Source organism: Adiantum capillus-veneris, chromosome 2 (genome assembly GCF_014529385.1).
Source record: "Adiantum capillus-veneris isolate H3 chromosome 2, ASM1452938v2, whole genome shotgun sequence".
Taxonomy (NCBI): Eukaryota; Viridiplantae; Streptophyta; class Polypodiopsida; order Polypodiales; family Pteridaceae; genus Adiantum; species Adiantum capillus-veneris.
In genome coordinates this window covers 149014142-149027070 of record NC_140932.1, presented here as the reverse complement: position 1 = coordinate 149027070, position 12929 = coordinate 149014142, and positions in this window count along the sequence as shown.

Below are 12929 nucleotides of genomic sequence, written 5' to 3'. Positions count from 1 at the left end.
TCACTAAGTGTGAACACGCTAGAAGCGTACTAGGCTGGCACTATAAGTGTAGTCCAGCTGTAGAATCACTGGCAGAGATCCTCCGTTTCGGTCACCTAACGCGCCAGTGAGTAAATGCCGTAAGCAGCCAAGACCCGTAGTGGATGCCAGCTCAAGATGTAGAGCTCGACATCTCAACATGGAAGTAGTGGCTATAGCTACCTTGAGCTCTTCAAAACTGCGTTTTTGGGCTTCTTCCCAAGAAAAGGTCTTACCTTTTGCTTTAAGTTGATCCGTCATAGAACAAAAATTTTGGCATAATCACAGATATACTTTCGATAAAATCCAGCCATGCCTAAGAATATTTGGAGCTCCTCAACCGTGTTGGGATGTGGCCATCAAAGAATGGCAGTGACCTTGTCAATGTCCATCTTGATGCCAGAATAAGAGTTCACATGACCGAAATAATGTATCTCTGTTTTAAAGAATCACACTTGCTTTGCTTAGCATATAGAGCGTGAGCTCATAGCTGTTCGAACACTAATCGTAAGTGTTCTATGTATTCATCTTCAGGCTTACTGTAAAAGAGAATGTCATCAAGGAAAACCACAACAAATTTTCCAAGATAGGGATGTAAGACACTATCCATGAGTGTCATAAATGTAGTTGGAGCACTGGTTAAACCAAAAGGCATAACCAAAAATTCAAAATCCCCGAACCGTGTTCTAAAGGCCGTTTTGGAGATATCTTGAAAAAGGATATGCACCTGGTGGTATCCTAAACGAAGATCTATCTTTGTATAGTATCTTGCCCCATGGAGTTGATCAAACAACTCATCCACTCGAGGCAGAGGATACTTGTTCTTGACGGTTATGGCATTTAATCCGCGATAATCTATGCACATGCGCATAGTACCATTCAGTTAGCCAATTGACTCTCAACCTCCTTGGATTCTTTAGCACTCATACGATAAGGTGGCTTACTCACCGGTTTAGTGCCTACTGGCAAGACATCTATGCCATGTTGCACATCACGTGTAGGGTTAAACCCGATGGTAAATCACTTGAGAATACATCACTATACTCCGTGAGTAAGTGTTCAGATTTTGCCATGCAAAAGGAGAAATTAAACTAGAGTTATGTTGGGATGGAGAATCTTGTAATTCTTGTAATGTTTGTTTTATAACAGTTGCATGTTGCTCAATAGAATTAAAATTGAGATCACTTTGCTCCTTAGATTTGTTAACACTTTGCTTATCATTAGAATTTATTGCACTTTGCATACCATTACTAGAATTCACAACACTTTGCTCATGAGAATTCACAAGACTTGGAGACAAGCAGTAACACAAAAAGACTTCATCTATTAAATCTGCTTTCTGTAAAATAGAAAGCTCGGTTGTACATATAAGAGGTACAGATGGTATATTTTTCTCACCGAGCAATAGTGCATGTTTACCATTGGCCATAAAGGATAAAAAGTTGTGTTCATAACTAGTGTGCAATGTGTTTCCTAAACCATGCAGCCACTCCCGTCTAAAACTATATTAGCATGGTCCATGTTCATAACTTAAAAGTCAAGGGTCATCGTATGACCTTGTACTTGTGAGAGTAGGGAGTCTGTGTAAGCTTCAATTTCTTAACTAGCTTATAGTTTAGGAAGTTATGAGTTGCACCATCATCCACTAAAATACGAACACATTGTCCGTTAATAGTGCCATGCACGCAAATCAATCATGGGGGCCAAAGGTGGGCTACCACATTGAAGCAGGCAAACAACACGTGTGCTTTTCTTCCATATGAAGAACCTCTATAGTACAATATTTAGAAGATGAATCTAATGTGAGGCGTTGCACCGTGTGCATGACCTTTTCTTTGCCTTGCAAAAGAGGACAATCCTTCTTGTTATGTTGGTCCGAAAGACATCTGAAACACAAATTGTGTTTCTTTGCACGCTCAAAATCAGCAGTGTTGAGAGACCCACGTGGAGTATCTCGTGATTTCTTAGGTTTCTTAGCCTCTTGTGGGCATGGAGAGGTAGATTGTCTCTTATTCCTCTTGGAATGTGTGGGAGATCTACCTCGCCTTTGTCTCTTAGCTACATTGCTCTTAACAAAATTATTCTTAGAGTAGAGAATATTTCCCTTCCTCTCTTGGTCATCATCATATCTTTGGGCATGACTGATGGCTTCTTCCAAAGTTTTTGGATGTTGGGTCTTGACATGAAGACGATAGTCTTTATCCAGACCCCTATTAAAGCCCCGTATCTTTTGGAATTCATCTAAACCTTCTAGTTTTAATATGATTTCTCAATACTTCGGAAGGTACTGTGTGAGATAGAGGCCAGACATGCGGTATGCATCCCATGCTAACCAATTCTTATCTTCTTCATTGGAGTCCAAAAACTCTTTGGAGAAAGAAGCTTGAAGCGCAACCCAAGACTGAGGACGAGCATCTATTGGAAATGTCATCCACCACTTACAAGCCTTGCCTTTAAGAGATAGACTTGTTTCTACAGTCGTCTTCATATCCGGGGTGTGTCTCAACCTATGAATATCACTCCATTTGTGTAAGAACGTATTGACCGCATCCTTGTTACAATCACGCTCTTCCCCATGAAACTCAGGAATGGCGATATTCTTAACCAATGCATTTCTACCTTCTGCATCTTCTGAAGCACTTGTCTCTTGGATTGCTTGAGTTATGCGAGCTTGGTTTCCTTGAATCGTGCCACTTGTGGCTCCTTGAGCCATCAGTGAATTCATAAATTTTACAAGTAGCTCAGTAAGATTTGTAACATTTGCATTGAGTGCAGAGAGTTTGCGTTCAAGTATGCTTTGGTGATTTTCCAAAGTCTTGAAAGCAGCCATATCTACAAGGCCATGATATCCTAGATCATCATCGTCATGCATATTAGTGTCGACAGCACCCGTGGTGCCATGATTTTAATCTACGTGCTCAAAATCAAAAGTGTGCGTATGTGGGATATCCTCACTGGCCATGGTAAACACACACTAATGTAAAGAGAGAGAAAAAAATGTCAACTTGTACCTTGTAAAGCTTGAAGTCTTTGTGTTTTTTATGCTCAGTGATTTGCGTTGCATGCGAACCTCGCCTTACGAAAATTGTAGCACTTCACATGTCGTTCGTCGTAAGAACACCTTCGTTGATTCTTCACAAAAACTCGTCGTTTTTGTGAAGGATTTTCTTTACATGTGAGGCTTCTTCCTTGAAGAAAAAAGAGTTTTGGAGGAAAACTTTCCTTCCTCTAAGAAGTGAAAAGGAAGGGTGAAACTACTTCCTTGAATTTTGAAGCTTTCCCTTTCCTTCTAGCTTTCTTGTCAACGGACATATGCTATCTTTCCTTGTTATACACAATAAGGCTCAATAGTTTGATGGTAGAGTGTTGGTCTCTTACCCTCATGCGGTGGGTTCAACCCTCCTTCATGCAAGAGTTAAGAGGGCCTTTATACGCGCCTAGCCAATAGCACCGATGGAGCCTTCAAAGACTCGGTGTCGTAGAGTTGTCGATCGAGTTTGTTGTGGAGGGCGTGGGTGTGGCGGTTGTGGTCGGTAGCTGTCGCTGTCTGCTTTCGCGTATTGTGCATAGAAAACTATGCTTGCCTTCTTTTTGTTGCACAGTGGAGACGTCGATGTCTACGAATCATGGAAGAGAAGCAGCGCATCGCATGCACATGCAACCCGCTTTTCTCCTTTCCCAAAAATAGTTCAAATACCAATGAAAGAGCGATGGTAATATGTGTGCTAGTCTCCACCCAACCGTGCTATCTTATAGCCTCCCCCTACAGTACACATTGTCCGGCCAATTTAATGGCCTTACCCGTAGGACCCATGTCCTTACAACATGTCTGCGCTTGAATCGGAGTAAGTGTCTTTTTGTTGCACAACGGAGACTATGCTTGCCTTCTTTTTGCTGCACAGCGGAGACGTCGATGTCTACGAATCATGGGAGAGAAGCAACGCATCACATGCACGTGCAACCCGATTTTCTCCTTTCCCAAAAATAGCTCAGATACCAATGAAAGAGCGATGGTAATATGTGTGCTAGTCTCCACCCAACCGTGCTATCTTATAGCCTCCCCCTAGCGTACACATTGTCCGGCCAATTTAATGGCCTTACTCGTAGGACCCATGTCCTTACAACATGTCTGCGCTTGAATCGGAGTAAGTGTCCTTTTGTTGCACAACGGAGACGTCGCTGTCTACGGATCGTGGGAGAGAAGCAGCGTGTCGCATGCACATGCAACCCGCTTTTCCCCTTTCCCAAAAATAGCCCGGATACTAGTGAAAGAGTGGTGGTAATACGTGTGCTAGTCTCCACCCAACCGTGCTATCTTATAGCCTCCCCCGAGCGTACACATTGTCCGACCATGCCGGTGGCCTTGCCCGTAGGACCCATGTTCTTACAACATGTCTGAGCTTGAATCGGAGTAAGTGTTTGGCACTTCTTCCGCAATAGTTTCTAATGGTCTCCCTTGGTTTACACTCTCCTCTGTGGACGCTCTACCCCTGTTCTCTCCTAAGTCAATCGAGTTTCCCAAAACTCTAACAGATCTTAGGTTCATATATGGATTTATTCGCTCAATTGAATTGATACTTCAAACTTGGAAATGCGGCCTTGATTGCAATAGTAATGCTTTTGCTTTTGCTCTTGATTTGTCACCAAGTCGCGAGTCCCTGCACACTAGCACTCAAAATCGTATGTGATTCCACAAATTAACGTCAATTTGGTCAATAAGGAATCTATCGAGGGATAGAGAAAGGAAAAGGAAAATTTTCCTTTTCCTTTCTCTATCCCTCGATAGATTCCTTATTGACCAAATTGACGTTAATTTGTGGAATCACATACGATTTTGAGTGCTAGTGTGCAGGGACTCGCGACTTGGTGACAAATCAAGAGCAAAAGCAAAAGCATTACTATTGCAATCAAGGCCGCATTTCCAAGTTTGAAGTATCAATTCAATTGAGCGAATAAATCCATATATGAACCTAAGATCTGTTAGAGTTTTGGGAAACTCGATTGACTTAGGAGAGAACAGGGGTAGAGCGTCCACAGAGGAGAGTGTAAACCAAGGGAGACCATTAGAAACTATTGCGGAAGAAGTTTCCTTTCTCTATCCCTCGATAGATTCCTTGTGCAAAAAAGATGTGAATTTTTTTCAGGCTATCTTAAGCATGCCGAAGATATCTGCACTCATAGGTAGGCTCAATTTTAACTGTCAATTCATAAATGGAGTCCTTATGGCCTACCAAAGACAACCCTAATGTCAAATTTGCAAAAATACTTCCTTAGTGTGAGATTTATCTTCAGTGCACCGAAGATAAATCTTCTTCTTTTTACTTTTTCTTGCAATTTGTGGCTTGGGTTGGGTTCTTCAAGTGAATTCAAGCTTTAGCTCTTTTTGAGCGTGAAGGCTGGTTTTCCCTTGGTGTATTGATTTTTGCACAGCTCTAATTTTGCACAGTTCCAATTTTGATGAAACTTGCTAGCCATAGTTGGATACACTGATTTGGATTATGCGGGTTGTGTGGACACTAGGCGATCCACATCTGGCTATGTTTTCTTATTTGTTAGAGTGGCAGTTTCTTGGAGAACATGCATCCAAAATTGCAGTTTGTCTTCTACCACTGAGGCAAAGTATGTTGCAGTTTCCATTTCTAGTGAGGAACTTGTGTGGTTATCTCGTCTAGAGGGAGACCTTAATATACACAAGACTAAAGTGCTACATTGTGACAGTCAAAGTGCGATTGTGTTAGCAAAGAACCCCGTGTTTCACTCCACGTCAAAACACATGCTAGTCAGGTATCATATGGTACGGGATATTTTAGCTACCAAGCGCAACTACTAGCTTCCTTCCAGAAAACTCTCTCAATAACATGATCTGTGATTGGTAGTGGATAGTTGTCCCTAATGGTGGTAGCATTTACATGTTTTTTTACACAGACACGCAATTTACCATTCTTTTTGGATACTACGACACCCAATCGGTGTGTTCAATCTCGTAGATAAACTCATCATCCTTTAGTTTGTCTATCTTCTCCTTAATTTTCTTGGCAAAAGTCTCATTGTACGTATAAGGACGTTGTTTGCGTGGTTTGGCATCACTTTTAAGGGGTATTGTGTGCTGAAAGATCTCTGGGTCTATCCCCTTCAGGTCTTTGTATGACCAAGCAAACACATCTTTGTACCTTCTGAGTGTATTTATCGAAAGTTGCTCTTCTTCTTCAGTGAGGTCCGTGGCAATTGTATGTCAGTTTAGCTTCCTTGCCTGGTTCTTCCAAGTTTATGCATTTGGATTTTTCAGGCCCATTATATGAAGTTAAAGGCACTTTTGGGTCTCGTTTGGGTTTTTGCACCACAATTTTTCTATCTTGAATAGTGTACTTTTTGTAGTGGGAAGATGCATCAAATTTATCATCCTTTGATTCATCATTAGTTTCCAACTCTATTGTCCACACTTCTTTCAATTCATTGTACTTGTTTTTGCGCTCGGTTTTGGACAACTTTGTTACTTTTTCAGAAATAGTTTTCGTCTGTGGTTTTTGTTTGTTCTTCTTTTTCAATTTTGTTTCGATTGAGTCGGGTTTCATGTACCTCTTTGATATCCCATCTTTAAGGCAATCTGTTGTTTCAACCAACCTTAAGTACTGCGTTTTCTCGATTAACAGAGGTATCGAATATTCTTTTGTTTTTTCTTGTTTGTTCATACGTTTATTCCGATATCTACGTTGTCTTCGAGGATTTGGTTTGGAAACCCTCTTGGTGTACCCCACTTACGAACAAAACCAAACTTTGTGCCCCACGTATGAACAAAACCCCTCTTGGTGTACCCCACAACCCTTTTTCTTTGCAACTTGTTTGTACCCCACAAACGGGCTAAACCTTTTTTGGTCACCACTCTAAATCTCCTCTGACACTACTCTGAACCTCCATTGTCAATACTTTACCATAAATCTCTACCGCTAAATTAAGTTTTAACTTTTTGATTTTTCTCCCTACCATAACAAGTACCGCGCATATCCCTTACCGATCTACCCATAGCTCTATTAAACCCAAACCAATCTCTGGAATCCTTCCATAAGTATTACCTTATTTTTGGTAAGGCTCCTGCGCTCCAACTTTCTGCTTAAACCCTCCCAACTCAACTAACTCACCCTAGTTGATTCCCTTTTTCTTCCCTCTTAAAACCTATGGCTAAAAAGGCTCACCCTTAACATTCATTCTCATGTCACTTTCACACATAACTAGACATAAGTCTTGTGAATTCGAATTTCAAAACCTACTTCCCCCTTTATTTCAAACACCTTCCCTCCCAAACTCACCCTACTTAAACAAACCCCTACTCCCTTCCCAAAACTTCTTTACAATCTCCAAACCCCCTGGAAACACCACTGATGAGCTCTCTAATGAGCGAAACACGTTTGGTTTCTTCCTCCCCCAACTTTTCCCAAACCCCCCCCCCCCCCCCCCCCCCCCACACACACACATGAAGCTAGAGTGTTCCGCACACTTGGTCCTTCTAGATTTATCTACTTATGGAAATGCTTGTATATGAAAATATAAGCGTTGCACACTCTTTAATCTCATCTCATCCCCTTCTATCGAATCCGCCATAACCTAACCTTCCTCCTATATCCCTTCCAAACGGATCCATCGCATCCTATCCTCTTCCCTGCAAACATAATGGATCGACATGGCGTCTTTTAAGCGTCGTCTTTTACGCTTACGAACAATAGCGTAACTCTCTCTAACACTAAGGGTTTAAAAACCTTCGAATATGGCCCCCTAACCCTCTTTTACTTTGGAGGTCTCACTTATTACCATGCATCCCACCGCGAGTCCATGCAGGAATCGGTCCTCCTAATCCCCCCCTCGAGTACAAAAAACCCTCAATTATGGCCCCATAACCCCCCTAACCCTCCTTTACTTTGGAGGTTTTCACTTAGTACAACACATCCCATCGCGAGGCAGCTCCATGCAGGAATCAGTCCTCCCCTCGAGTACAAACAGCCTCTTAAAACCACGCTACTTGGCCTTACTCTAACGCGCGTCCTACCCTGCCAACACTGACCTTGGGTCTCTTTCGCAGTTTACTCCTCTACCAAACCTTCTCCCCACAATACTCTTAGCGCTGCTAACCATCTCGGCAAACTCGCGCTGCATTGTTTAACACTTAACACCTCACAGCTCTACTCGGCAACCTCACAGCTCTACTCGGCAAACTCACACTGCATTGTCTAAACACCTCACAGCAGCTCTGCTCGGCAAACTCGCACTGCCTTATCTAACACCTCACAGCTCTGCTCGCACATTATACGCATCTCCTGCCTCTCTCGCCAGTACCACTCAACATCGCAATTTACCCACAACCTATAGCCCATCGTGCGAATTTACTGCATTAATCCAAAAGTCGCGACACAGCCGTTCAAGGCATTAGCATCGCTCTGTTATCCACCTAGACTCATACTCATGATCACCTAACACAGCCGCTCAAAGCATTAGCATCGCTCTGTTATCCACCAAGCCTCATACTCATGATCACCTGACCCCTCCAGAGAACTCTACGACTACACCTCCTCGCCCTGAGTGCAGCTCCTGCGCAGAGTCGTAACGCATAACACCCTCGAACTGAGCATCACATCGTCAGCATCCTCAGCATCTCTGGGTTCGACAGCCTCCCCGGGATTGCACGACGCTAACCGCAGTTCCTAGGGTAATACCACCTTCACACCTTGCAGCTCCGGGTAATACCACCTTCACACCTTGCAGCTCCGGGCGGCTGTGCATCAACCCAAGTCTTGGCTCGGCATCAACCCACGAGCGCGACGTCTTTTATTCTACAAGCCACGCTGTAGCAAAGGATGCGCTACTGCATAAAATAATGCCATGGCACATGCGCCGGGTCACACTACACAAGACTCAAACCTCCCGCCAACCCGGAATTTAAGCGCCCGCAAGCTTGTTACCTCAACCTTGCAACTCAAAAGCAATTGCAGCGACTCGGAGTAAAACAACTCCGACCTCGGGCCCGTTCTCATATCTCAAAAAACTCATAAACGTCCCAACTACACTGTCGGGAGCACTTGCCATGGAGGACTATGGTTTTGAAGACTTTGCAAGCAACGCGCAACAACATCAAGATTCACCCTTGGCTGCAAACTTGGAGATCACCTCGCCAACGAAAAGCCAACAAAGCTCCCAATCCTTTAATAACAACCCGGAGCTTACCCTTAATGCCTCCAATACCTTCGACCAAGGCTTGGTAGACCCTTACAAAATGACCACGGAGGAGCTCGAACACGTCCATGAAGAAGCTTTTAACTTTTCTCTCAACCCACAACAAACTAGGATGCAAGAAGATGGGGAAGAAGAAGAAGAAGAATAAGGAGAAGCTAACTCCCCCGTCCGACTCAACCTTAGCCCGGAGGATAACTTCACCTCACCAGCCCCCACAAAACCCTACAAACGACCTCAATCTAATCTCCGAATATCCCTCAACACCACCAAACCAAACCAACCTAACCCAAAGCCCTTACCTTCCACCTCTAAACTTGAACCCCCTCTAAACCTCGGCCATGTTTCTCCCCCTCCTTATATAGAACCCCCCTCCCTTCCCCTTCCCCTTAACAAACCGAAAGAGTTTGAAGAAATCCTTTCCTTCTCCCTCGTCGAATTTCAAAAGTTACACAAAAAGAAGTGCAAAGCTACAACTTTCACCACCCACTTAGAAGAGCTACACAAACAACAATTGGCCCCTAATAGTCTTAACATGAAGCCACCCCGTCTACAAATTGAAGACACACAAGCTCAAGCCCTTCTCAATGCTAAATGTACCGCCCTCACCATCCAATACCAATTGGATTGTACCCAAGCCCTTATTGTAGTCAACAAACTTCTCCTCCAAAACCTCAACAACGAATTAAACAACTACCATACTAGTGTTGCCAACCGCCTCTCTAGCCTCACAACAAAACTCTCACTTGTCGCTCTACCTTTGGTCTCTATCTCTGATTGGCAACGTCACTTGGAAAAATGGAAGGACTCCACTCTACAACAATTTCTCTCTCTCATGCAAACACATATAGTTAACACCCACCTAACCACTGTCAAGGATGAAGAAGCTAGGAAAGCTAGAAAGCGAACCATCACCTCTACCCTTGAGGAAATAACCCCTTCTCCCCAAAGAAGAATCAATAAAGGAACTTGTTGAGCGGGAAGTATGCAAACAAATGAAGCACCTTCCCTCCTCTAAAAATACCCCTAACAATAACCTTTCAATCTCCAACTCCCATCTCACCCTATCCAAATCATCCCTTGCCCATCCCTCTTCTAAAGCTCCCTTTCTTCCACCTAGAGCCTCTCTCCCAAACAAGCAAACTAAGCCCGGTCCAACCATCAAACCTAGCAAAACTCTCTCTCATCACCCCTTCGCCCAAAATAAACCTACTAAGACTAACTCTCCCCCTTTCAAAAAACGTAAACTCCCTTCCCCACACTACTCCAAAGAACGTACGTTACCACCTAAATACCCTCTCAATCGCATCCATAATCTCTTTTCCCCTAAGCCTCCTCCACCTCTTCCGCCTACCTCAAACCCCCAATCTATGTCACGTAACAACCTTCAATCTGCTTCCCGTAGCAACCATGTGCTTCATCCCAACCATATCTCTTCTGTTTCAAGAAAAGGAAAAGGGAGGAGGGACTATGGAAAACCCACCCAACCTCATGGGTGCATCTACTTTTTGACAAGCCTCCCCTCCTCCCTACACTATGGATGTGTAATAACTCTTCTTCAACTCCCTCTCCTTCAAGCCCCTCGACCACGACTTTGCCTAACTCGATGAACCTCCAAGGCGACGTGACCGCGACATGCAAAATCTCAAGGAAAAGGAATAGATTTTGGCTCCCTCTTACCAACCCACACGATTACAAACTCAAAATTTTTGGTAAGCAACCGGCCTACTCTTTTGATAACGCCGTCTCTATAAACTTTGTACATAACCTTACCACACGTCCCCTCACTTTTAAAGAAAATAAATGCTTAAACTTGGGTCTCAAGTACATCCCACCTCCTCCCAATCCTACACCCAAACACCTCCTAGAAGCACATGAAACCTTAAGAAGAAGCTTACAACTTAAAGATTTCTTCAAAACCAAAGAAGCCCCCTCCTTTTCTCCATTTAAATTACCCAACCCCCATTGGAAACCACCCAAAGAGAATCCCTCTCTAGAAATTATCGCAGAATGTAACAAACTGCATCTTAAACACAAATTGGATAGCTACATTACTTCCTTCTCTAAACCTCTAAAGTTTGTACATCTAGCCCTCAAATCTCTCTCACACGACAACTCCATTGTTATTAAACCCGCCGACAAAAACCTTGGTCTTACTATCCTCTCAAAGGAATGGTATGAGAATGAGGCACTTAGACAACTCAATGACCCCATCACCTACCAACCAACCACCCCACCTCCTCACAACTACCTAGCCTCTCTCCTCTCTACCATCATCCATAGATACACCCTCCTCCCCATGGAACAACGTATCTTCATCCTTGCACCCCTCTCTAAACCTTTCAAACCTTGCCGAATCTACTTCCTCCCCAAATTACATAAACCATCCCTTGTTGCTAGACCTATTTGTGCTTACAATGGCTATTTTTTGGAAAATGCATCAAAATGGTTACACATAGAGCTATACCCTATCCTTTTGAGTTACAAACAACATCTAAAAGATTCCCTGTCCCTAATCAAAGATCTACACCATACCCATTTTCCACCAAATTCTCTCCTTTTTACCTTTGATATAAACTCCCTCTATCCTAGCATCCCAATAGACCAAGGACTCCTTGCTCTTAAAGCAACCATTTGTAAACACTTCGATCCTCCAAAAACCAACTTCATAATCTCTCTTTCTACCCTCATCCTTACACATCACTACATCAGTTTCAATAATAGAACTTTCTAGCAAATCAAAGGCACAGCGATGGGATCCAATTTTGCCGTGGTCTATGCTTGTCTTTTCCTTTGCCACCTAGAATCCCAATCCCCACTCCTTAATGACCCAAACTTGGTATACTTCAAAAGATTCATTGATGATGCCTTTGGAATATGGACTGGCCCCATTGAATCTTTAACAGTTGCCCTCAACACCTATGCGGGAACTTTGCTGGAAAACATTAATATCACCCCCTCCATTTCTACCAATCAAGCCACAATCCTAGACATCCACTTCTTCAAGGGACCCAAATTTTTAACCCACGGGATCCTAGACTCTAATTGCTTCCAAAAACCTCTAAACTCTTTCCACTATATACCATGGATCTCTTGGCACCCTACCCACCAGAAAATAGCCTTCATCAAGTCAGAACTCAGGAGGTACATTATGAGAGAAAGCTCCTTCGAACACTACCTTAGCACAAGGAATCTCTTTTTTATCAGACTCAGGAAAAGAGGCTATCCTAGGCAAGTGCTTCTCAAAGTATTCAGCTCAATCTCTTATTTAGAAAGGGATAACATCTTGATTAAACCTTCCTCTACAAAAAACCACCACTCCCCAACCATCTTTAAAATACCTTTTACCCCCGAAACTAGAAAACTTAAACCCTCCTTAGCAATTGCCTAAACCTATCCATCAAGCTTGCCTAAATTCTCCAAACCTCTCCCACTTAGATAAACCCATCACATGCCGGACCACAGGACCCAATTTACATACACTCCTCAAGAGCAAACCTTATGCACCATAATGACATTCTACCTACCTAAACTTACCCTCACTTGTATTTACCTTACTCTCTGTGCAGGTTGATGGATCATACTACTTCGGCGCATGTTTATCACCACTTGCCCCATATCTAAATATACCCATACTTTGTCACTATATATCCCACTTTTTGTACCCAACTTATGAGAAAAACCATCTTTTGTAC